The sequence below is a fragment of the Cervus canadensis genome, chromosome 3 (genome assembly GCF_019320065.1).
Source record: "Cervus canadensis isolate Bull #8, Minnesota chromosome 3, ASM1932006v1, whole genome shotgun sequence".
NCBI classification, from domain to species: domain Eukaryota; kingdom Metazoa; phylum Chordata; class Mammalia; order Artiodactyla; family Cervidae; genus Cervus; species Cervus canadensis.
The window spans coordinates 66,479,871-66,507,435 of NC_057388.1; the positions used below are offsets into that span (position 1 = coordinate 66,479,871).

At 41.0% G+C, this 27,565-nt stretch overlaps 1 long non-coding RNA gene across 1 annotated transcript in view; it reads right to left on the minus strand.

The window, feature by feature from the left end:
• Positions 1-27,565, minus strand: part of LOC122438480 — a 222,702-nt gene that overhangs the window by 24,240 nt on the left and 170,897 nt on the right. The window lies entirely within an intron of this gene.

A 27,565-nucleotide genomic window follows, 5' to 3' on the forward strand; every position in this document is an offset into this window, starting at 1 on the left:
CACTGACTTTGGAGAAGAGTCAAAATGCCAGGGCTCTGGACTGCTCTGCATAAGTTGAAAGGAGCCAGCAGTCCTGTGAACTCCACGGCTGGTTCTTGCCATGGGGAAGTGGACCGAGACTGCTGGCTTCCATTAAGAGAAGTATTGAAAGGCCTAATGAAAGCAGTGTTAAGCCTTCAGGAGCTGACTTCATGTCTTAGTGGCTGGGAAAGAGATGTCAGATTGCTTCGTGGGCAAGAGAGAAAATACAGGCAACCAAGGGAAAGGGAGAAGATATGCTGGCATTCTCAACAGGGGGCATTCTTTATTTTTTAATAAAAAACCAATTGTATGCATTTATTTTGGCTGCGCTGGCTCTTTGTTGCTTCACTGGCTCTCTCTAGTTGTGGTGAGCAAGGGCTCCTCTTTGTTGTGGTGTGTAGGCTTCTCTCTGCGGCGGCTTCTCATTGCAGGGCACGGGCTCTAGGGCATCGGGGCTTCAGTAGTTGCAGTTCACAGGTTCAAGAGCTTAGGCTCAGTAGTTGCGGTACACAGGCTTAGTTGCCCCAGGGCATGTGGAATTTTCCCGGACCAGGGATCAAATCCGTGACACTTGCATTCTTAACCAGGCAGATTCTTAGCCACTGGACCACCAGGGAAGTCCGGCATTCTTTATTTTGGGGTTAATAAAGCCTTACCTGCTATTGTCAAACTGAAACCATCTTCCAACCTCTTTCTCCAGGAAGATCTCACCATTCCAATAAGAACACGATCCATAAGGCAAAAACAGGGGAAAAAGCTTTTTTTGGCCAGTGAGTCAGAGATTTTTTTTTTAATGGTGGATTATTTTACACAAACTCTTGAGTTCTTATTTCCTTTGTTTCCAGGCAATCTGGATAAATTAATACCATAAAGGTCTGGAAGCCCTAAGATGTTGGTTCAATTCCCATCTCTGACACAAAGAAACTAAATGACTTGCAAGAGAATTTGTAGGAAAATCAACAACAATTTTCCTATCTGTAAAGGTTGGGGTGCCACTAGAACACTGTATGACATTTAAAAAGTTTGTTCCAAAAAAAAAAATAAATAAATAAAAAGTTTGTTCCAAATGCTAATTATTCACCAGTTGGCATTCCAGATCATGTCTCTTGACACCAGTAAGTTGCTTGCTAACAGGATGATGATATTGGTTTAACTTTTACATGTGAGTTTCAGAAATATACCTTTTTATAAAGTCATCAGAGAAGTAGAAGGTTGGATGCAGAAAAAAAACCTTCTGCCAGAATCATGATGTCAAATCCTGACACTTTACAATGAGGAAACCAAGGCCCAGAGAGGTTAATGACTTGGCTAAGGCCGCAGAGAGGGTTAGTGACAAGCCAGGACGAGGATGCTGGCTTTACCTTTGATCAGTATCACAATTCAGCAGCCATGGTGCTTTTCGTATGCCTGGTTTCTGTGATGATTCCTGGGGAAAGGATTTCTCGTGACATGGGCTTTTCATGGTTTGAGATGGGTGATTTTGGGGCAAGGTGTAAGGGCACTTTGTGATACAGCTGCTTCTGCACTGTGTTCAACACTCACTCCCCAAAGACAGAATTGCCAGCATCTCCATCAGTCGCAGGAGTCTTAGAAGGTATGAAATAAACACAGCTTGACAACTCTGTTCCCGTGTTATGACCTGTTCACCTCCCTGCCACTTCCAACTTGACTTCTATCTGAGTGGCCTCCATGTTATTTAAGTCAGCAGTGCTTTCCGAAATCACGCAGTGTGTGCTGAGGCTGCCAGGAGATAGGACTGTGCAGCTGGTGTGTGGATCTGAGCTCTTTAAAACTCCAGGTTTTGACTGGTACTGAAGGAGCTGAGGTCGCTCTGAAGGTTACCCGTAGTCCCCAAACTTCCAAGTGTTCTCATCCTTATTCTTAATCACTTTATGTCTTGGAATCACTACGATTCTCACTCTAATAAATATTATTTCTTGAACCACTCAGAAGCCTACTTCATCCTGGAATGTTCCAACTGACAGCTTTAATAAATTCATGGATAACCCCTTTAAAAAAAGTGAATCCAAATTACATTTTACAGTGAATGACACTAGCAATTCTACATCAAATTCATTCAAAAATGCCTGTTTGTACACAAATGTTTACAGTTACATTTTCCTGACAGCTACAAAGTGGAAGCAACCTAATGAATGTCTGTCAACTGATGACTGGGTGAACAAAATGCGGTATATCTATATGGTGGAATATTAGTCAGCAATAAAAACAGAGTACCGATCCATGCTGAAATGTGGATGAACTTTGAAAAGTTCATGCCAAGTGAGAGAAGTCAGACAAGAGAAGATCACCTATTGCATAATTCCATTTATATGAAATGTCCTGAAAAAGCAAATGTATAGAAACAGAAAGTAGATTTGTGACTGCTAAGGGTTGGAAGTGGGAATGTAGAGAGACATAGGATTGGAGAGTGGGCCCAGGGCTTCTTTTTGGGTGATGGGATTATTTTCAAAGTAGGCTGTGGCGATGATTGCACAACTTTGTATATTTATTGAAATCCTTGAATTATGTGCTTCAAATGAGTGAACTTTATGGTATGGAAATTATACCTCAGTAAAGCTATTAAACAAGCATGCAACAGATGCCCCAGCTCTTAGCATGGAAGACATTTTGGGGATAGAACAATGTCTGGTGTGATTGGACCCCTAAACTGATTCTGTGTTAGGGTTTCCCAAACCCAGCCACTCCTCATGGAGAACCAGCCACCTTCAAATCAGAGTAGGGGCCCTTGACATGATGCAACAATTTACAAAATCAACTGGCTGCCCTTGTGAGGTGAAGGCTGACAAAAGCCTCAGTTCAGGGACAAATGAATTCAAAGGGAAAATCTCATGACAGTGGCAGCAATTTTGATCTGCAATTAAGACACTTAAAGTGTTTAGGGTTGACAAGGAGTTAAAGTAAATGTTGACTCGGTTGTAAAGTTTTCACAGCCATAACTATGCAGAAGGGTCTTGCACAACTACAGGGTTTTATTTATTTATCCATTGTTATTGTCTCTAAAATAGTCTTTTTTTTTTTTTTAAAGAAAATTTCCAACCAGCACTGGGACTCTTAGCAGGGGAGACTGGAAACAGGTCTGAATAATGCATTGAAGATAATTTCAAAAAATCACCCTTTAATGAGTACCATATTCCCTCCAATTTTCCCTTATATATGATTCACCATTTTGCAAATACTGATATATAAAGAATGCATTGAATGTGGCAAAAGTTGAAGATAGCCCCTGTGGATAAGACCTAATGGACACCATCCTGAAATAATACATACAGCTCAGGCTCCAGACATGTGTCTTCAATTTAAAATAATTCAGCAATCATGTTCAACCAGAACCTGATTACACAAAATGGGACTTTTTAACTCCCAGACTTGGATCAAATTTTGAGGCCACAAAAAAGAGGGGAGATATAATATGTGCCATGTTTATATATTCCAGATACTGTGATTAAATAATCCACACACAGGTTTAACTGTTTCTTTGAGCTTATCAAGGCACCTATTACCAGTTTCTATCTGTAAATATTTGCTTTGCCTTCATGAGAACTGTGTAAAAGTCCTGGGCTGAGAGGCAAAGGAAGGAAGCTGAAAATCAGTCGGGTTCTTCTGTCAGAATATTATGGTTTTCCAAAGCACTGAACAGGGCTTCATTCTCCACTTTGTAACGGAGGCCCAGGAGGGAGGCGACGGGACTGCACAGAGGTGGCTGTGGCTGGGGCGCCCTGGGGAGCCTGGCGTGTTGTGTCCGCTGTGGTCTCCAGAAGATGCTCCATTCCCCTTGGACCTTTTATTTTATTTGTTTTTTTACTGAAGCATAGTCATTTTACAATATTGTGTTAGTTTCAGATGTATAACAAAGGGACTCAGTTATACTATATATGAAATAAATAAGCAAGAAGAATTTACTGTATAACATCAGGAGCAATACCCTGGCTCTTGTAATAACCTACAATGGAAAAATAACTTGAAAACACACACACACACACACACACACACACACACACACACACACACACACACGTTTATATCCCTTCGGATCTTTTACTTTGTTGCCAGCGGCCTTCCTTTCCTTGTAACTATGGCCAGATTCCTTTCTCACATGTAGGTTGAACCTCTGCCTGTACTGGGATTTCTGAGATGCTAAGTCCCCCGGTCCTTCTCTTTTGACAGACAGTCGAATACTTGAACTGCTACCATTATTAGCTACTTATTACTTCAAATTCCTTTGACCACAGGAAATAACGTATAAAAGTGTTTGGTGAATCCCAAGGAATGGTCTCTAGTGATAAGATTGTCAGGTGAAATACAAACACCCAATTCAATTTGAAATCCAGATAAACAAATAATTTTTAGTATATGTATGCTCCACATGTGGCATATGACAATCACATACTAAACAATTACTCGTTAAACTGAAATTTAAATTTAGCCAAGTATCATGCACTTTTATTTGCTAAATAAATTATATTGTAATGAGGTCACCTCCACATCACTAAGAGAAGGGTGAAGACGGGCCAGTTCATTTTACCCTTTATTAAAGCCTCAACCCCTAGGATTTGATGGTCTAAAAACAAAGCATCACACCTAGTTTACCATCTATGGGAACTTGGATAGGATTTGTATGCTACTGTTGTGTGAAAATTGTATAAATCTTAATTATCTTGAATTGGTTCATAGTGCTTTTCAGGTCTACTACGTCCTTCTACTTCTCTGTACATTCTATAAATTTTTGTGAGTTTGATATTGAAACTACAACTAAAAATCTTAATTCATCTGCTTAAAAAAATTGTAATATATAGTGGAACCTTGTTCTGTATTTTCCAAATCTCCCATTAATGTGTTATCATACTTTCATAATTTAAAAAATATTAAAAAAAATAAAAATGAAGCATCATACACCTGAGCATACTAGAAATAAAGGTTTTTGTATGCTTTGTTTTTCAATGAGATGAATATATTTAGAATGGGTGATTTTCTTTTAAAATTGGCAGTATTTCTACTTTTTCTTTAGATATCTTACAGATATTTTATGAATTAAAAGAAAAAAGCAGGGCTGTTTTCAACACTGGCTGAGGGAGGACTTCCTGTTATTTTGGACTCTGACTTCTGGGTCTGAACCAAGGGTGGAGGGGAAAGTGGCAGACAGAGCCTGGAGGAGGGTGTGCGGGGTAGGGGGTTGCGGGTAGTGAAGGGCATCCACAAACTTACTGTCTCACGAAGTCTGTTCCTACATATAAGATAGCAAAATTTGCAAGTGATCTGCTACCCCCTTCCATAAATTAGAGTGAATTCAATGTTATCTCTTTAGTAACTTCACTTCTAGTCACTTGCATAGCAGATGGGAGAAAAAGGTGGCTTGCAAGTCAATGGCCTGAGAATTTCAGGTAAATTGACTAAATCTCCAGTCATCTGTCATTCAGGTGACTGTCAGTTGTCACATGTGCTGAGGTAAAGGTTAGACCGAGATTCACCACTCTCAGATGATACTTCCTAGAGGGAAATCCCAGAGGTGAATTTTCTCAGCACCTTTCTCAGAAGATACAATTTCTTTCTTGCGGTGGCCCCCAGCCTCCTTCAGTTTATTAAGCTCACATATTCAATAAGAGAAGCTATCTTTCTTTCCTTCTTCCCCAATACAGCAAAATTTATTTTTTGCTTCCCTGGTGGCTCAGAGGTTAGAGCCTCTGCCTGCAATGCGGGAGACCTGGGTTCAATCCCTGGGTTGGGAAGATCCCCTGGAGAAGGAAATGACAACCCACTCCAGTATCTTGCCTGGAGAATCGCATGGACAGAGGAGCCTGATGGGTCCACGGGGTCACAAAGAGTCGGACACGACTGAGCGACTTCACTTTCACTTTCTGTGTCACTCAGGCTTGGTGCCTACCCTTGAAGAGCTTGTAGTCCCAAAAAAGGTGAAGGAGCATTTTATAAGGAGATTGAAGATGAAGGACTTTGAAGGCAATGGAAAGGGTTGAGAGGAGTTAAGGAGGATCTGAGTAGGGGAGAAAAAGGATAGAACATCATGGAATGAAATGGATTTGTGAGTTTTGCCTCCTCTTATTTTGCATGTTCTTTCTTTTGGTGAAAGTAGAGAGGTCATGGACAAAGTGACATTCCATCAAATCTCAAAGGCCATTGGTTGTAAGGCATGGAACTGTTTTTGTGTTTTAATATTTACTTATTTATTTAGCTGTGCCAGGTCTTAGTTGCAGCATGTGGGATTTAGCTCCCCAACCAAGGATCTAACCCAGGCGCCCTGCATTGAAAGCAGAGTGTTAGCCACTGGATCACCAGGGAAGTCCGAGTCACGGAACTGTTTTTAGCGCCACTAAGAAAGAAAAAGATAGGGCCATGGAAGCATTCTGAATTCAGAAACTTTAAAATGTTGAAAAATGCATGTCTCAGAATCTATGAAATACAGATAACTCTGCCTAATGCTCGGCCCAGAGCTTTGCATATTGTAGTTTAATTCAGTTTAGTCGCTCAGTCATGTCTGACTCTTTGTGACCCCAGGGACTGCAGCACGCCAGGCTTCCCTGTCCATCACCAACTCCCAGAGCTTACTCAAACTCATGTCCATTGACTCGGTGATGCCATCCAACCATCTCATCCTGTTGTCCCCTTCTCCTCCCTCCTTCAATCTTTCCCAGCATCAAGGTCTTTTCAAATGAGTCAGTTCTTCGCATCAGGTAGCCAAAGTATTAGAGCTTCAGCATCAGTCCTTCCAATGAATATTCAGGGCTCATTTCCTTTAGGATGGACTGGTTGGATCTCCTTGCAGTCCAAGGGACTCTCAAGAGTCTTCTCCAACACCACAGTTCAAAAGCATCAATTCTTCGGTGCTCAGCTTTCTTTATGGTCCAACTCTCACATCTATACATGACTACTGGAAAAACCATAGCTTTGACTAGACAGACCTTTGTTGGCAAAGTAATGTCTCTGCTTTTTAATATGCTGTGTAGGTTGGTGATAGCTTTTCTTCCAAGGAGCAAGCGTCTTTTCATTTCATGGCTGCAGTCACCATCTGCAGTGATTTTGGAGCCTCTCACTGTTTTCATTGTTTCCCCATCTATTTGCCATGAAGTGATGGGACCAGATACCATGATCTTAGTTTTCTGAATGCTGAGTTTTAAGCCAACTTTTTCACTCTCCTCTTTCACTTTCATCAAGTGGCTCTTTAGTTCTTTGCTTTCTGCCATAAGGGTGGTGTCATTTGCACGTCTGAAGTTGTTGATATTTCTCCCAGCAATCTTGATTCCAGCTTGCGCTTCATCCAGCCTGGCATTTCACCTGATGTACTCTGCATTTAAGTTAAATAAGCAGGGTGAAAATATGCAGGTTTGACATACCCCTTTCCCGATTTGGAACCAGTCTGTTGTTCCAAGTCCAGTTCTAACTGTTTTTTCTTGACCTGCATACAGATTTCTCAGGAGGCAGGTCAGGAGGTCTGGTATTCCCATTTCTTGAAGAATTTTCCACAGTTTGTTGTGATCCACACAGTCAATGGCTTTGGCATAGTCAATAAAGCAGAAGTAGATATTTTTCTGGAACTCTTTCTTTTTCAGTGATCCAACGGATGCTGGCAATTTGATCTCTGGTCTCTCTGCCTTTTCTAAATCCAGCTTGAACATCTGGAAGTTCATGGTTCATGTAGTGTTGAAGCCTGGTTTGGAGAATTTTGAGCATTACTTTACTAGAGTGTGAGATGAGTGCAATTGCACGGTAGTTTGAACATTCTTTGGCATTGCCTTTCTTTGGAATTGGAATGAACACTGACCTTTTCCAGTCCTATGGCCACTACTGAGTTTTCCAGATTTGCTGGCATATTGACTGCAGAACTTTAAATGCATCATCTTTTAGGATTTGAAATATCTCAACTGGAATTCCATCACCTCCACTAGCTTTGTTTGTAGTGATGCTTCCTAAGGCCCACTTGACTTCACATTCCAGGATGTCTGGTTCTAGGTAAGTGATCACACTATTGTGGTTATCTAGGTCATGAAGATCTTTTTTGTATAGTTCTTCTGTGTATTCTTGCCACCTCTTCTTAATGTACTCTGCTTCTGTTAGGTCCATACCATTTCTGTCCTTTATTGTGCCCATCTTTGCATGAAATGTTCCCTCGTTATCTCTAATTTTCTTGAAGAGATCTCTAGTCTTTCCCATTGTCTTGTTTTCCTTTATTTCTTTGCATTGATCACTAAGGAAGGAGTTCTTATCTCTCCTTGCTATTCTTTGCTATTCGTACTGTAGGTGGTCATGAAATATTTGTTGAATGAGTGAGTAAACAAAGATGGCAAGCAGAAATCCTTGGGTTTTATGATGCCTACAATCAGCCTCTGAAAACAGGGAACCAGACCTCTTTTGAGGTTTTAAGTAATCACTGAGAAAAGGCAGAAGACTGCTCTCTGATTGCTAATAGTGAAACACAAAGGAACAAAAAACTAAGTTGCAGATTGCATCTCTCCCATCTACCCCCAAAGGACTTAGGCCTCATGTGTTTTTCAAATAAAAAGTGAGTTTTTCATTCCTCTGTCCATCAAAAGAGATTTTTCTCTGAACAAAGAAGGGATCACTTATACAAGGATCACACCAAAGTGTGTAAGAATGTGTGAATGAGTATGTGTAAATTAAGGAAGGCAGGTGGATAGAATACATAACAACAACAACAAAAAATCCATAAACAAATCTTGCTGGGTTTAACATATACATCAGTAAACAGCACACACTCATGACTAAACCCACAGATCTCAGAATTGCAGCTTGCAACTGTGTCTCCTCTCTGTGATAAATATGGGCAATATTAATGTCATCTTCTAAGCCCCCAAAAATATAGCTGACTCTGTCCAACAGAGCTGGTGATACTGCTGCAGGTAAATCATCTTCGGATCAGAACTCCACGTACACATAATCTTCCGGGCACCTGCAAAGTCTAGGGGCACCAAGTGACAGGTCTGGAATATTGATATTACTTCCTAGCCTGTCCTACTTGAGTTTGGGTTTTGTTTTGTTTTTTCCCTACCAGTAACAAAGATATGTTCTCTGATATAAAACCTCCTTATGACTTGACTTCTAGTTCTTTTCAGGGGTCCTGCAAGAAAACCATTTCAATTAATCGTAAGAATTCTCACTGTTTTGGAAGAATGACCTGACTTCTGAAATACTCCTTTTAATTCGTGCTATTTTCAGGAGAATACTGTAAGAATCTCACTCTTTTCATCCTGCAGATTGCCAACCAAGGACAGAGCTTAAGAATTTGATCATTGTTAGAGCCTGTAATGAAAGGATTTAATCATTGTATGTGATTTGAGTGGGCATTTCCTGAGGGCCTGGCACAAATTATTTTTACCTAGTACCCTCTCAATTAATGTTGAGAGAGGGTAATGTTATTAAGCAAATGACTGGATAGATGAATGAATGATGTTGAGAGCAGACATCTCCTGGTAGTACAGTGCAGCAACTAGGATTTTCAAGAGCATATCTAAATTTTTGTTTCCTGAAATGCATGTCTGAAGACTGTGAATAAGTATTATGCAAGAAAACAGATTTGTGTTTAAAAAATGTTGAGATGTGGCAAATTTGACAGAGGTTTTTGAATTCTTTTGCTTGCTCATCACAAATTGCAAGTTACTAAGAACATAATTTCTGGCATGTTTTAAATACTGACATTTAGAAAAATGTTTTAAATGTATCCATAAAATCTACAAATAACATAGCAATTTGATATCATCTTACCATTTTTTAAAAATACAGAAACTCTTGAAATTTTACATTTCTTATTTCCATAAATGTATTATTTATTTTCTACTCTCATTCCAAAATTTCATCCTAATAGAATTGTTTTATGCTTAAAAGACTAGTTACTGAACATTTTATTTTACTTCTTTGCAACGACATGTATATGACTTGAAATACTTTTATTCATTGTATTTTTAATGCTCCACATTAAAAATTCTATTGATATTTAACAAAATAAAAACCTAAACTTTGATTTAAATTATTAAACATGAAAGTAAAGGTTACTGAATATTCACCTCTTAATGAAATGAAATAAGCTTTTTGTTCAACTCAGAATTCAAATAAAGTCCATGCGAGCATGCTCAATCACTCAGTCGTGTCTGACTCTTCGTAACCCCATGGACTGTAGCCCACCAGGCTCTTCTGCCCATGGAATTTTTCAGGCAAGAATACTGGAGTGGGTTGCCATTTCCTTCTCCGGGGGATCTTCCCAACCCAGGGATTGAACCCATGTCTCCAGCATTGGCAGGTAGATTCTTTACCACTGAACCACCTGTGAAGCAAATAAGGTTCATACATGGAGATTACATGGTTGATATGTCTCTTAGGTCCCCTTCAGTCTTTAAATCTCAGTCTCTTTCACTCTTTGCCTCTCTCTCCCCTTGTCTCTTAAACATAGTTATTTCATAGAAGAAAGGCTATTTCTTTCCCTTTCCCCTGATAAAAATAAAGGAACAAGAGCTTATAATCTTTGAATAAATGACAATTCTTCCCAAGAAAGAACATTCAAAAATTTATAATTTCTCTCTCTGTCTCTCTCACACACATATACCCACATATATATCACTGCCCTTATTTTTCTGGGTCCATAAAAGATTTACTATGAACTGGCATTTGGAAACAACTGGTTTAGAGCATACAGTTATCACTTATGGTTTCTGAATATATCCCACGATGTGGTGTGTATGTCAGAATTATGCCTATGAAATATATCTCATATATAAAACTTAGGTACTTCTCTCAGAAGTTTCCCTAGTAAAGTCACTATTGCCTCTTAATATGGCAAAACTACAAAATTTATTATTATAAGTCACCAAAGAAACACATGTTTTATTTTTCAATTCTAACTCACAATGTTCATAACATTTGACTCACAATATTCTGATGCTGCTTCAATACTGTAGGTAAGTCAGGCCCAGGTGAAACTGAGTCAGTGAGCCAACGCAGGCTGTGTGAGTTCTCATCCCTTGGTGAAGGGGGTTCCAGGCCCACAGCCCATTCTTCTGGGGCTGAGCAGGGGTTGAAAGACTACATGCAGGAGACCACCTCTTGCAAAAGACGGCTATAATTTGGGAAGCAGCAGAAATGAAGTTGAGAAAGTCAGGAGGGGCAGGATCATTGAAGGTTTTATATTGCAAAGTAAAGGTTTAGGGCATTATTCTGTGAGCAAAGGGGCAGCTCAAAGAGACCCTAGGATAGACGAACATAATGGTTAAATGGGGACTCTCAAGCAAAATTACCTGGGTTTGAATCCTAGCTCTGCTGCCTAGTACTGTGTGACCTTGCATAAGTTCCTTAACCTCTCTGTGCCTCAGTTTCCTCATGTGAAATGAGGACGATAGCAACAAGTCCTAGTGCATGGGTCTTTTATGAAGATTAAATAAGATAATAAGTAAAGTGCTTAGAAAAGTGCCTGCCCCTGAGTGATAATGTTGTTTTATTGGAAGGAAATTTAAGGACAGGATAACATGATTAACTGCTTTGCAAGCCATTTCTTTTCCTCAGTCTCCCTCTACAAAATGAAGAGATTAAGTCAGATGCTCTAAGTCTTCCCCACTGCTCTATTATTCTCTGATTGCAGTTGCAATGCAATGATAGACTTGCATTTGAACTTGAAAATGGACCTCAGTCCTCACCCTACCCATTTGAAGGCAGGAGACTGACAGCCTAAATGGAACCAAAGCTCTTTAAGCAGAAGAGCTCACCTGACTGTCAAGTGTGATCCAGAGAACTCTCCTGAGAAGCCCTCTTCCAGTTCTCAGGATAAAAAAAAAAGGCAAAGCTGTCTGATATCTTTTGAATTTACACAAACCAGGTCTCCTCCTGCCCCTCCTTCTGAGAGTCTCAGGCCAAATGAATTCTCAATGTCAGCAGAATTTTACATATGTTATGCAAAAGCACATCAACAGAACACAGAGAAAAGACATAAATAATGCAAATTGAGCATCCATCTTCAAACCAGCCAGATGACATACGGGGCCACAATTAGCTAGTCGAGGCCTGACAGTGGTCACTGTGGCAATATTATCTATGGGCAGCGTCCAGTTAGAACGGCACATTTGCAAGGCAGAAATATAGTGCTTGATAAGAGGAAGGGACAGAGAAAAATTGTGAGCAACTGTGAAGCAAGGGAGGGAGACAGGTAAACAAGGACCCTGAGAGGGACGGAGAGAGGAGGTGCTCGTGGGAGCACGGCCAGCATCGCAGCTCTGAACGAGATGGAAAATGGGTGTGCCACCCTCAGAGTCCTCACTTTGGCATCTGGATCAAGCTATTGATTCTCTTTGAGCCTAAATTACAAAGGGCTGTGAATTATACATGGAAGATTGTCTGGGCCCGTCCCTTAGCAGATGGGAAAACCATGGTGGCAAATGAAGTTAGCAGGCTGCCTCATGGAAAAAGCTTCTATGCCTTTCCTCCTTGATGTTTTGAGAGCCTGCATGGGGAATCAATGCCAGAACCATCATTGGGACGTTTTTCCATCATGAACAAAACAACCATTAAAAAAAAACAAACGCAACAACAATAAACTTTTTCCTTTTTGCAGACTTAAGAGACAAATTTTGTTTTCCAAGAAATCGCTACTGGTTTCAATTCTTGGTGGCTTGGGTTGGAGTGGGTATAAGATGAGTAACTCTGGGAACCCTGAGCTACACTGTCACCTCAAGAGGGTTTGACATTGGGCACAGGCAGAACAGCAGAAAGGTGAAGAAAATCAGCCATCCCAGGAGTGAAGCCTGCTCGCTTCCTCCAGCAGGCATGCTGGCCAGAACGAACAGTTTCTGTCTGTTGTTGTTCAATCGCTAAGTCATGTCCAGCTCTTTGTGACCCCCATGGACTGCAGCACATCAGGCTTCCCTATCCTTTACTATCTCCCTGAGTTTGCTCCAATTCATGTCCACTGAGACAGGGATGCCATCTGACCATCTTGTCCTCTGTCACCCCCTTCTCCTGCCTTTAATCTTTCCCAGCATCAGGGTCTTTTCCGATGAGTTGGCTCTTCACCATCAGGTGGCCAAAGTACTGGAGTTTCAGCTTCAGACCAGAACTTTCCTGGTTCCTTGGAGGGTTCCAACTGAGCTCCAGGAGCTCCAAGCAGTCAGCATAGCAAAATCTCAGAGAGAATGACACTCACTAAACAGCCATAAGAAGGCAAACAGGGAGCTCTATAAAATCATCCTTTCCTGATCAGTAGGCTTCTGGGGAGCCAGCAAGGATTTCCATAAACCTAGACTTTTGGAAACTATTTCACTAGACTTGCTTCCTAGGGGGGAGTTGTAACCCAGCAGACAGACACTCAAAATTACAGTAATCATTATAACTATGATAATGATGATAATAATACTAGCCATAATCATCAATACAAACATAATAAAAGCTAATACTTATTTAATGCTTACTCTGTGTCCATCACTGTGTGAACTGCTTTACATGCATTTTCTCATTTAATCCTGAAACAAGATTTTGAGGTAGATACTATTATCAGTTTCATTTTAGAGGTGATAAAACTGTGGTGTAGAGAAGAGAAATGTCTTGCTAAGGTCACAATGGTAGACTGACGGCCAAAGTGGTCACGATTCTTCACTCTCCCAGCATCCTCACTCTGCAGCATGACTTTGCAGGTTTTGGCTGGTCTCAAGGCTTGCTTTCGGCCAGTAGGATGAGGCTTTGCTCATAGTGTCTCCCTTCTGAGTCTAGACCTCAGAACTCTGGCCAAGCCCTTGGAATCTGGGTTTTTATCAGGCTGTTGAGGGAACAAGCCCAGATTAGCCTGCCAGAGGATGCGGGACCACGTGGAGCAGAGAGAGAAAAGCTGTCCCAACCAAGACCATCCTACACCTGCCAGCCTCCTGCGGACACTTGAAAGAGTCCAGATGTGTTCAGATGAGCCTGACCTAGGTGAGCAGAACCCAAGCCTGGTCTGCTGACCAGTGTGCAATAATAAACGGTCATTTTAAGCCACCAAGTTTTGGGGTGGTTTTTACATAGCAGTTAACAATTGAAACAATGACCTAAGTAATACTAGCATTCCAAACCAGGATTCTCTACCCCAAAATCCTTTGCATTTTAGCTTCTAAAATCTAATGACACATTCCCATCTCATTCACCAGCACCATCTTCTCCAATCCCATCTTTCTCTTTCCAGCAGCTCCCAGTAGCAGACATTTCTGATTGCCCACTGATACTCATTTTCTGACAAATGAGAACAGTTGGGATCCCTATCCCAACTCTAGGGGCAAATCTTGACTGAGAAAGCCAGCAATGGTGGCTGTAATCTCTTCATTGGTCATTTAGCAGGAGTGCACACATGACCTGTTTCTGACTATGAGCTGGGGCGGGGGTGAGGGGGTTGGGCCACCTGGAGGGCTTAGGGAAAAGATTTCCTTTTTCTTCTGAGAATAGAAACACCACAACATATAGTCTTTTATTGATTTTGTCTGCTGTCCACCACCTTGTAACAATGAAGGGGGACTACCTGAGTGGAAGATAATGCTCAGGATGGCAGAATACAGACATTGAGATCACTGGAACTACTCGGGCATGGAGACAGAACCACACATAGGATCCATACTGTTCTTCCTTTGAATTTCCCCTTTTCCCCTTTTGTTCAAGCCAGTTTTTTTGTTTGTTTGTTTGTTTGTTTTTTAATACTAATAGCCAGAAACATCCTAAGGGCTTCCCTGGTGGCTCAGAAGGTAAAGAACCTGCCGACAATGCAGGAGACCCAGATTCGATCCCTGGGTCAGGAAGATCCCCTGGAGAAGGAAATGGCAACCCACTCCAGTATTCTAGCCTGAAGAATTCCATGGACAGAGGAGCCTGGTGGGCTACGGTTTATGGGGTCGCAGAGAGTCAGACACGAATGACTGACTTTCAAAAACATCTTAATGGGTAGAGTTCCAATCATCAGCTGAAAGGACCATTTGGTTGTTGAGTCCATTATTCCTATAAAAACCAGATCAAACGCCTTTTATTCCTATAAGAACCAAACAGTTCAGAAGCCACTGAAGCTGATTCCCAAGAGGCAGACCCCAATTTCCTGGAGCCATGTATTTATGGCCCATATCTACTTCTTTTGTCTGACTTTAACAGTAAGTAGTTGCCCTGGGACTCGGAGCAGGATGACTGTAGGTTGGAGGTAAAGGCAGGAGACTTCTGGGAAGTTCTGGGGAGCATGACTGAAGTGTGGCCAGAGGTCCAAGGACACAACAGACATTCAATCAATGTACGTTCTTGTGGGGTATTCTCCTTTCAGCTGGTCCCAACTTTTCCTCTCCATCCCTCTACCCCTGGGGAGCACATGGTATGAGCCTTTATTCAGAGATGACACTTAAGATATTTAACACTCACTATCCTCAGATGCAGACTGGTCTAAACAAGGGCTGCAGTGCCGAGGCTGGGTCTTGGAGGCCCTTGTATTTGGGTCCTAGGGAAGTAGGGGGTCATTGCAGGGCGGGGGGAGGTAAAGGAGGTTCTTGAGGAGGGGTCAGGGCAGAAAGGGTAAAATAGTGGGTAGTGTGGGGCAGAGGGAAGGGCAGCAAGGACAAAATTTAACAACTTGTTCAGCCATACTGGGGCATACCAGAGTGTTCTACAATACGTGCTACATTTTATGTGTGTCTGCCTGCTCTACCAGCCTGTGTACCCCAAGGCTAGAGGGACTGCCATACTCACCTGCCTGTCCCCAGCTCTCAGCACAACCCCTAGCATAGAGCCCGTCACAACATGGTTGGATGAATTGCACAGAATCAACCACATAAACACCCAGATTCTGAACAAAAAGGAATCTGACTGGTCACAGCTATTTCCCTCTGAAACAATTATTTCTTAGGAGCAGAGTTATGGAGAGTTAGGGTGACCTCTGACATTCCAACCTCCTTTGCCCTAAGATGGCTCAAGACTCAACTTTCTCACTAAGCAGAGCAGAAGAAAGAGGGAGCTGGGGGTGGAGGGCAGCCCCCTGGGTCTTGCAGGCCTTGGTGCAAGCTGTGCCCAAGGCTGCAGGACCATCACCATCAGCAGTGACTCCATAGTTCTCATTGGGCTGAGAAAGGATACAAGACGTCACTCCAGGGAACTCCTAAAGTAAAGCCCCAAATTCCAGGGCTTGGACACTATCTAGTTATCAAAGGCACTGCTGTGTCTTACTCATCTTTCTTTTCCCTAACCCTAAGTGTGGCAGAGGCTCGGGGCCACCTGCTGAGAGCACAAGTGACGGAATGAATGAATAAGTGAATTAATGAATGAGGGCACCTCCTTTGCAAATAGTTTTGGTACAAAGAACATGAAATTAACTCAGGAGTCAGATTAATTTGGGTTAACTTCCAGGTTTTGTCACTTAATGGCTACTGAGTCAGGCAAAGTCCTTATCAGAAACTTAAGAATCTGTTTCTTGCGTACACATAAGTAAAATGAAACCAGCATCAAGGGCTTGCAACTCATGTAAAGTGCCTAGTGGAATACCCGAAGTACTAAATAAATTGTAACTTCTTCTCTTCTATCTTCTTCATTTCATCCTTTTGCTTTATGATTATTATTAAACTCACTTCTCAGAGATATAGAGATAATTTTGCACATTTTAGAACTGCCTAGTTTGAATTTTTTTCACCTAAATAATGTCCAGATGAATCAGCATATAAATGGTCTATGTCAGCAGTCTTTGTTATCCATGTATAAGTCATTCCTTTCTCCCCTCAAGGAGAAAGATGTATTTGAAACAAGCCTATGAAAGAATAACATCCAAATACAGCAGCAAGGACTTTAGTTTATCTCCTCCCTCATGATCTTTACTGAGCACTTAGTGTGACAATCACAGCACAAGCTCTTTACTATCCTTGTCTTCTTCCTAATCTCTACCTCAGCCAGGGAGGTGGACAATCTTTATTTTATAGACGAGAAAACTGAGATTCAGAGAAGTTAAATGGCAATGCCAAGTGAATGAAAGTAACAGAGTCAGATTCAAGACATGATGGGTATCTCCTGGCATCGATTCTTTGCTCCTCTCAGGTGTAGCATACTTTTGATTTTGCTGCCCCAGCTCCACCCCCAACTCCAATGAGTGACTCTAATCGATTTAAATCAACCACAGTAGCTTACCCCTTTGGCATAGTGATTGGCTCAGATGAACCAAACCTAAGCCAATCAGTGCAGGGCATTCCTCTAGCCAATCATACTGAAGTGACTGATGCTCCTTAGCCTGCTGGACAAGACCAGTTCTCCATTTTCTTTCCCTGCTGGCCCCTAACGAGAAATCCCTCAATCTTGCAATCTTGAAAGGAATTAGAGAATCAGTCTTAGGGTGAAGCTGAGCAAGTAGAGCGGAGAGAAAAGCCATTGCCTTTCTTGAGTCCTAGGAACAATCAACTCAGAAGCCTGCCCTGCCTTGGTCCAATATATGCCATCTGATTTCCTTTGTCATTACACCATTTTTACTTTGTTGTTGTTACTTGAAATTAAAAGCATTCTAAATGATAGTGCAAGAATCAAACACGTATCTGTTTGACCCATGAGCAGTGGCCACTATGTGGCACGGCTTTTCACTTCTCTAGCTAATAGTCTTGAAACTCACATGTTTATCGGCAGCCTGGAGCATCTCTAATGTCTTAGCCCATTTGCAGCATTTCTGGGGCAGTTTAGCTCTCTGGCTGGAAGGCTGATGCCCCAGGGGGTTGCTGGTGGGCACTTAAGGTCACTCTTGCAAGTTAGTGGTTGGAGGCCATCAGAACAAAGCTGATGTTATTTCTACATACAAAGCAATGATAAATGTCTTTGGGTGTGATTCCAGCCAAGGAAGACTTCAGAGAAACACAGGCTTCAGTGGGACTAGAAAAGCAGACAGCTGAAAGGCTGCTTATCAGGCCTTGATGTATTCAACATGTAAAAATGCTAACCTCCTCCAACTGCAATTGAATTTGTACAAGTGCTTAGAAAGAACACTGAATTTATCAGAGCTCGAAGTGCACAATATTAAAAAATAAATCACTGCTGGTGAAATCCTAGAGCTATCAGGAGATCCATTTGAAAAGAGAGTTAGCAAAGTCAATTTGAGGCACATTCATCAAGCTTTGAAATCAAGGAGGAGGCTCTGTCCACATGGGGTTCCTTCTAGCCAACCCAAGAGGATACTAGAATTTAAGGCTGAGAACAGCTGAAACCTGACAACTAGGAATCAGACCACAGGAAATGCTAATAAGAATATTTAGAAAGAGATAAAAGCAAATGCCCACCCAAGTAGCTGAGATCAAGAGGATGATTTTCCTGGGTAGTTCTTCCTGGGGACACCCATGGCAGGGATTGATCTTGGTTTCTACCTGCAGACCTAGTCATGTGTGAGCTTCTATTAAATATTAAGTTTTGAAAAAAAAAAAGAAGAGAGAGAGAGAGACATTCCTGGCGGTCCAGTGGTTAAGACTCCACACTTCCAATGCAGGGGGTGTGAGTTCAATCCCTGGTTGGAAAACTAAGAGCCCACATGCAGCACGGCTAAATAAATGAGTAAAAACATAAGTAAAATCATTAAGTCAATTTCCCTGGGATTCAGGTGACTATGACAATTGAGAATTTTTTGCATTGAGTGTGGACTCTCCTTGGCTGCCTGCAACTTCTGCAGGGACCTGTGTTGACCTCACTGGGAAGCATCAAACCATCATGCTTACCTAATCTGACCCTTGCAGAGGACTGGGTACCCTAAATTCTGACTGGTCAGTTTCTCTGATAGACCTCCAGCCTCAAAAAGTCCTCTTTTCCTAGATCCCTGGGCTGACCCACAGATGTGTGGTGTCATACCCAGGGCCCATCTCTACAGCCTTGTCTGTTTCCCCTAGACTACTCCAGAGTCCAAGGCCTGGCCCCAGTTCCCTCCCAAGTGCCCTATACTATATGAGAGGGAATGGCCCTGACCCTTTTGTGAGTATAGCACAGTGGTTTAAAGAGCATTGCTTCTCCAACCATCTGTGGTGAACAACCAGTGTTTAATATTTTCAATCTATCACTGAATAAAATGTGGGCTCCCTGTGCATACTAGCATGTAGCTTGTACCATGTGTGACTCACAACGCAATTTTGACATCCCTGAGCTCATCCATACTTTATTCTGTAAGATATGCCCACTGATCATGCACTCGATGTCATAGCAATGTCAAGTTATAAAAAATTCTAATGCTTCCTTTCAGTTTCTATACTTGTCACAGACTGGTGGCAAACAGTTCATATCTGCACTTGGCATTCTGAGTAACAGCATCAGTATCACCTGGGAACTTGCTAGAAATACAAATTCTTAAGCTCCCTCCCAAAGTTAAGGAATCAGAAACTCTGGAGATGGAGATTTGTACTTTTACCAGCTTTCTGGGTGATTGTAGGATCTGTGTCAAGCTGGAGAACCGTCACTCAGGCAGTTGGATGGGGAGAAACAGCACTGACAACAAGAAGTATGTTAGGAGCCTTCTTCTTTTAGAGCCTTAAGTATTATTCAAAGGAAATGGTTATATCTGTCTTAGTGACTCTGGAGCTCCATTTTTAAAGCTTTGAAATGTAATCTCCCTGAAATCAATGAGTAGTGTAAGTCTGCAGAAATGTAGTTACATACTCATCTTAACCAAGCCCACAATTTGGGTTTCAAAGTTAATCTTTAACAGATTTAAGAGTGAGTGACCATTTTATAGCTACTACTTACCCTACTCATATCTTTTGCACCATTCTTCACCAACTCTTCATTAGCAAACACACAGAGATGCTCAGAAGGAATCACAAGAGGCAAGGAATACCAAAGGAAAGAGGGTGAGAAACCCTGAGAGCAAGGATCCTGGAGCCCATTTTTGTGTGTCTGTAGTACCTGGATCATTATAGATGCTCAGTCTGTCTTAATGGGATGAATGAATGGATGAATGAATAAAAGGAACAATGAAATTTGATGAGCTAGAACACTTCGCAAAAGTATTCTAGGTTAATTGAACTTAACTGAACTTGCTGGTCAATTGTATATCCTTTTTGTTCTGGTTATCTTTGAAACACTTTCCTGAAAAAGTGTATTTTGTTTTTCACCTTTAATAGAATGCAAATCCAATGGTCATTTGAGCAAAAGACAACTCTGTTCAAGTGTGATGCATTCAAATTACACCTATCCTAAAGGAGATGGATAAGAAGAAACCCAAATTTCTTGGATCACATGAAACAGTAAAGTTGAGAATTCCATTTTTAAAAATTTTATTACTGAGAATAAATTTTTTTGGAAACCACATTCAGAGAAAAGCAAATAAAGGGGTTATAGCCCCCAAAGCATATGTCATTATTTGGGGGTGAAATGCAATTATTTTTATTATTAATACTTAAATTAAGCACAGCCATATTTGGTATTCCCATGAGCATAATTGGTAAACTGGTTCTATAGCAAGCTCAGAGATGTTCAGGCAGGATTTGTCAAACAGAAATAGGAAAATTAAGCACACAAAATCATATGATGTAAAAATAAAAAACAAATTAGAGAAAAGTAAAAAATGTATACCAACTGATTTGTATACAGAGGACCAAACAGTTGGAATGACGTATTCGCTGAACTTGACCAACTCTTTGTCTTTAGATGCAATGCTAGGACAACCCATCAATTTGAACAGTTCAGCCCTAAATTAACCAAATGGGCTGGTCAGTCTGAGCACCTTGAGGATCTGTCTGTAACATGTTTGTCTTGAATACAATGTCTTGTCTCTTTTAGGAAGGTCTTCAGTCACACACCAGCTCTACCTGATGGAGAATGAAACTTCTGTGGGAACCTGAATGCAAGCAGACCTGGAGGACCACTAACAACTTTCCTACTTTGGAACCCTTTAGGATTTGGGCCAGCTCATACTGGAGAAATTGATGGCCCTTTCCAAAATAAAGTTTTTAACATGACTTTAAATTTTAAAGGGTGACTTGAGTTCAAATATGAACTCTCCCTCTTAAGCCTTAGGGTTGCCCTCCGTAAAATGGGAATAATAATACAATCTGCTTTATGAGCTTTTTTGAAGGATTAAATAAAATAGTGCATATAAAGTTCTTACTGCTACACCCGGCATTAACATTATCTATCATTATTAAGCATCAAGTGTAGAGCTTTTCTTGGTTTGCCTAACATCTCCTTGGTGTTAGATATTTGAGTTAACATCCAAAGTCAGAGATCAGTTGTTTAATGCAAACTCTTCACTCCAGAGCTGAGTTTACATTATACTTTATGAGCTGGTTGGAAAGGAAACGATGCTTTTCCCACCCAAAATATATCGTCCCTAGAAATAGTCCTATCGATGTCCCTGAAGCCAAAAAGAAATGGTAATGAAAATATTATCTGGCTCTAAAAAGAGGGACAAACTTTAGTTTTGAGTTTTGAGAATTCTAAACTCATTGCCTGATAAGTTTTCCCTTATTTGGAAGTAGCTCAGATGAAATTCTAGAACCCTCTGCAGGTCACTCACAGTCTGTCCACTAGCTTTCCTGTTTGCTGTCTTCTTGTCTACTTACATCAACTCTTCTTAATATTTAAGAACTTCTCAGGAAATTCAGTTTTAAAAAGACAGCAAAGGAGCTTTGAATTGGCAAAAGTTTCACATTTCAGAAGTGATACTAATCTAAAGAAACACACTATTATCTTAGTAATTTCCAATTGTTCCTGGAAGCATTTTACTGCAGAGAGTATTGCCAGCTATTAAGTAGAGGAGACTCGTTTTTGGTTGCCAGAATTAGCTGAAATTAAGATCCTTTGACATCTTCTTACAGAAAAAAGTCAGTTTAAGTACAAACAATTTGGAATTTAATAGATTGTGACAGGTTATAAAATTCTATGCATTTGAAAGAAAAGCTTTGCTGGTGGAATAATGTGTTTCTAATTTACACATAATAGGCCCATGAAGCTATGACTAGAAGGACATTAAAGTAATGAGGAAATTCCAGTTATAGACACTTTCTGTAGAGATCTTAAAGATTATGATTAGGGCAGTCATTTTCCCAAGTACCTTATGCAGCTAAAGCCAAAATGAAGGTGGCCAGGACAAAGAAGGAGACTGGAAGGCGAATGGACTTCAGTTGAGAGGGTAAGAAAAGCCTTTTAGGGAGAGTTGCTCAACCCAGGGATGGAGGATTTTATTAACGTAAATAAATGCTTAACCTACTGAATATGCACTCAGGGCCTAGCACTGGATGCTTGTCCATGAATGGGGAAGAATCACCAATCATAGGAGCAGTGAGATAGGCAATGTGATTCTTGTGGCTCAGACTCTTCCCCAGGAAAAAAGAATTCCACTTGGCTTGGATTCTTTGTCCCCATAGTTGTCCAATCAAGCCCCTTTTCTATTCTACTCATGATGAACTCAATGCAAAACAGATCCACTGAATCCTTTCCTTATTTAAAAAGTCTCAATGCTACTATGTTATTTAAAATCTATGCTAAATGGCAGAAAATCTGGAGTGTGTCATTTGGTATGACTTTGGGTGGCTGTTCTCATGCCACACATTGACACAGAGATGGGGAAGTGGCCCGTGCAAAACAGCAGAACATGCTCGTAATCACAGGCACACGCTTCACTTTATTAGCAATTTGTATTTTCCTGCCCTATTTTTTGAGATCAGTTCCTCAGGTAAAATTCATATAAGCTAGAAACCTTCTTTCTGACTAGGAAGTAGTTGGAGACTTATTCCGTTATTGTTTCTGCTATGCAGCATATTGTAGGTAGTCAGTAAATACTAACCACCCACCACCCAAGTGTTAGAAGATCTGGCAATTTTGTTCTTTCTTTAAAAATGTCTCCAGTACAAATTTCATGGCTCTTCTCTTCTCTCTGTCTTCCAGAAAAACTTTTTTTGGAGCATGCTTTATATGCCAGATGTATTCTAAGCTCTGGAGAAGGAGATTTCTAGGTTCAGAGAACTTCCATTCTGGGAGGACAGGTAGGGAGGTAGGAGATAGTCAACTTAGAAAACAAAATAATTCTTCTTTACGTCTCATTTTCTTGCGTATCATGTCTCAGCTTTGGTTTGTTAGGGTCTTGTCTACCATAGAGGTTTTTATTAGCCTTGGCCTTAACTACTGAGTATGGGGTGGGGTGGGGGTGGGGTGGAGAGAGCGCGAAGGAAGTTTGCAAAGAAAGTGGTAGATGTCACCTCTCACCTAGTACGCTGCCATTGGGCCAGTCTGAGAAGATGATGGGTTTAGAGTTTAAAGATCACCATATAACCACAGAAGAGTAGAAAAGATCCAAATGAAACAGAGAAATGCTTGTGCCAGCAGTTTTGCCTCCCAAAGCCCCTCTCTTCCTGTCTCACTCGAGAGGCACGATATCTAGCTATACTACTTCCCTTTTTCATCCTCCATAATGAAGAGTGTCTTTGTGACACTGAATAGCTGGGCAGTCAGGTCAATTCAGTCGGAGAAAACAAACCCATCAAGTTAACATCAAATAGATACTTTTTTTAAACTTTCTAGTTGGTCTGTTATCTCAGAGTGTTCTAGAATTCATTTGTCTGTAACTCCAATTTCCTTCAAAAAAGAAAAGGATTTTCTTCCCTCATCCCTATGTGGTCACTGTGCATTAACCATGAATTAAATTTACACAAAGAAGATCAAAAGCCATGGTGGTCCCATTTATTTAGAATATACCATGTGTTTTCATTGTACAGAATAGAATTTCTTACTATAATAAGATGAGAATTTCCTTGTTACTGGAGAACTATTAATGGAATCCAGGTCTTTGCTGTTCTCAGCATCCTGAGGACTTGAAAAGTTCAACTTCATTCAAAGTGAAATCATACTCTTCTGAAAGAATTTTGGACATAAACTTGGGTTGCGGAGTAATGAGGGGTTGAAATTACTTCAGTGATCTTTAACATGAAAAACAGCCCTGGTTTGTGGTTAAAAGATAAGCTATTATCACTGCTTGGGATGCTAGAAAACTAAACTCCCAATAGACTGAAATTTGGCCCCCAGACAGGTCTGTGATTTTTTCCAGAGTAGGCCCATGCACCAGATAATCATATTCATTTCCTTGTAAAGAATATTAATTGTCATTTAGTTTTATCTTCACCTATCCCAAATCTAATGTTTGTATCTCTTAAAGATCCAAATGTAGTTAAAAATAAATCATCAGTTTTTTATACATGAAAAAGGCATAGCACAGATGTATGCAGTGAAATTCATATAAAGAATCCATGGAGGAACAAAAAGATGCAAAAAAAATTGCAAGTAGCCAACGGCACATCAGCAGCCCATGGTGTGGGAGGTATATATCAAAACTGGCCAACTCTCTCCATGACTTCACCATGACAAATAGAAGACTAAAAGCACCTTTAAAAAAAAAAAAGAAGTTCCCAGCAAAGAACATAGATGTTACTTGCTGCCATTTTTCTATAATCTTTATTTCCTGAAGGTGCCTGTACAATTTATGCAGTTGCTGAAATCTACACTTTAAACTCAGTATTTTGAAAATAACAGTATTTCCTTGTGGACATGTATTTTGAGCATACATGAATTTATTTAATACTTACCACATACCTATATGCAGGTCAGGAAGCAACAGTTAGAACTGGACATGGAACAACAGACTGGTTCCAGATAGGAAAAGGAGTATGTCAAGGCTGTATATTGTCACCCTGCTTATTTAACTTCTATGCAGACTACATCATGAGAAATGCTGGGCTGGAAGAAGCACAAGTTGGAATCAAGATTGCCGGGAGAAATATCAATAACCTCAGATATGCAGATGACACCACCCTTATGGCAGAAAGTGAAGAGGAACTAAAAAGCCTCTTGATGAAAGTGAAAGAGGAGAGTGAAAAAGTTGGTTTAAAGCTCAACATTCAGAAAACTAAGATCATGGCATCTGGTCCCATCACTTCATGGGAAATCGATGGGGAAACAGTGGAAGCAGTGTTAGACTTTATTTTGGGGGGCTCCAAAATCACTGCAGATGGTGACTGCAGCCATGAAGTTAAAAGACGCTTACTCCTTGGAAGGAAAGTTATAAACAACCTAGACAGCATATTAAAAAGCAGGGACATAACTTTGCCAACAAAGTCTGTCTAGTCAAGGCTATGGTTTTTCCAGTGGTCATGTATGGATGTGAGAGTTGGACTGTGAAGAAACCTGAGCGCCAAAGAATTGATGCTTTTGAACTGCGGTGTTGGAGAAGACTCTTGAGAGTCCCTTGGACTGCCAGACAATCCATCCAGTCCATCCTAAAGGAGATCAGTCCTGGGTATTCATTGGAAGGACTGATGCTCAAGCTGAAACTCCAGTACTTTGGCCACCTCATGCGAAGAGTTGACTCATTGGAAAAGACTCTGATGCTGGGAGGGATTGGGGGCAGGAGGAGAAGGGGACGACAGAGGATGAGATGGTTGGATGGCATCACCGACTTGATAGACATGAGTTTGAGTAAGCTCCGGGAGTTGGTGATGGACAGGGAGGCCTGGCGTGCTGTGATTCATGGGGTTGCAAAAAGTCAGACACGATGAGCGACTGAACTGAACTGAACTGAAGGTCTATTAATACCAGATACTTAGAAGCAATCGAAATGAAATGTCTCAAATGGCTTCCCAATTACTAAGGAATATAAGAAATCTGAAAGGAATTTTGCCAATAGTTTTCAAAAGTAGTACAAATGTATACACATTTTGACACTGCAATTCTACTTCTCGGAATTGATTCTAAAAATACAGATTATAATAAGAAAAATGGGAAGTAATCCAAATGCCCAATACTAGGCATTAAGGGAGCTACACATTAGCTTGCTCTAACAAACAATGCCACATCACTGTGGCTTAACACAATACATAGTTTATTTTTCTCTCACAATGCAGTCAGAGGTGATTGGCCTTTCATGTAGTGATTTAGGGATCCTGGCTCCTCTGTCTTATACTTCTATCCTCTTACAGAACCTGTAAGTCTTTATCTAGACCCCTACATTTATCCAACAGGTGAATAAACAGGGTGAGAGTAAAGAGAGATGTCTTGGTTGTTATGGGCTGGACATGCCAGACATCATTCTGACCCCATTCTACTGGTCAGAATGGTCATGTGATCACAGCTAGAGTCAAGGAATGCTGGGAAATGTTACTATCCAAGAAGAGGATATAGGATTGCTGAGCTGATGGCTGGCACATTCACAGACTGGCTCAACCCATGAATGTAAGTTGCATCTGACTCTTTGTGATCCTATGTACTGTAGCCTGCCAGGGATTCTCCAGGCAAGAATACTGGAGTGGGTTGCCATGCCCTCCTCCAGGGAATCTTCCCTACTCAGGGATCAAACCTGTGCCTCCTGTGTCTCCTGCATTGCAGGCAGATTCTTCACCGCTAAGCCATCGGGGGATACCTATCATTTCATATAGTCAATAAAAATTAAAATATTAGAAATAAAAAATTAAAATATGATATACTTTTAAAGACTTCTTTTTATTTTTATATAGAGTCTTTAGAATATGGCTTACACTACAATAGATTTCAGTTTGAACCAGCCACAGTGAGGGTACTCAATGGCCAGCTACATGTGGCCAGTTCTACTGTTTTAGATAGCACAGCCTGAAAGGGTGCAAAGGGTGCAAAGGGTAGGCTGGGCAACAACCTGAGGCAGTCTAGAGGAGGATGCTGTCTTAGGAAATCTTCGTGAAAGAGGTGGCTTTGGGATTGGACCTTCAAGGTATCAATAATCATATGAACAATAACCATGATACAGACAGCATCTAACTTTATTTTATGTATGCTTGCTTCCCTTGTGGGTCAGCTGGTAAAGAATCAGCCTGCAATGCAGGAGTTCGATCCCTGGGTTGGGAAGATCCCCTGGAGAAGGAAAAAGCTACCCACTTCAGTATTCTGGTTTAGAGAATAGGGTTACAAAGAGTTGGATGTGACTGAGCGCCTTTCTGTTCACTGTTGCTATGCCCGTCACTGGGCTCACCACTAGGGGTCGGTAGAAAAGACCGACTATCTGAATAGGGAGAACCCCAGTGGCAGCAAAAGCAATGACCTGCAGGAAGGCAACACACTTGAGAATATTTAGAGGAGAAATTGGAACAATTGGTTTTGGACCCTTAGGAAAGAAGCAAGAGAAAAGACAGGAAGGCCAATTGGAGCCAAGTTTAGAAGCACCTTGAATGTTAATGGAGAAAGTTCATTTATATCTAGTTCAGTAAGAATATGTGGTAATAATAACACAAAACATCCCCTAAATACTTTGTGGGAGGTGTTATTCCAGTGGTTAACAGACATTAACTTCCTGTGAGATAAGTACTAATATTTTCCCCATTTTACAGATGAAGAAACTGAGGCAAAGAGCAGTTAGAAAATTTCCCAAAACTATACAATATGTAACAATATTTGACAGAGCCTGAATTCCAACCCAAGTATTTCTGGCTCTAAAGTCCACCCTTTAACTACTCACAAAGACCATGAATTCTGGAACCAGGAACCCAGACTGGCATCCCAGGCTCTTGTCTCCCTTACTGGGACTTGAAGCAGTTGCCTAAACTTCTAAGAGCTTCAGCTTCCTTCTCCA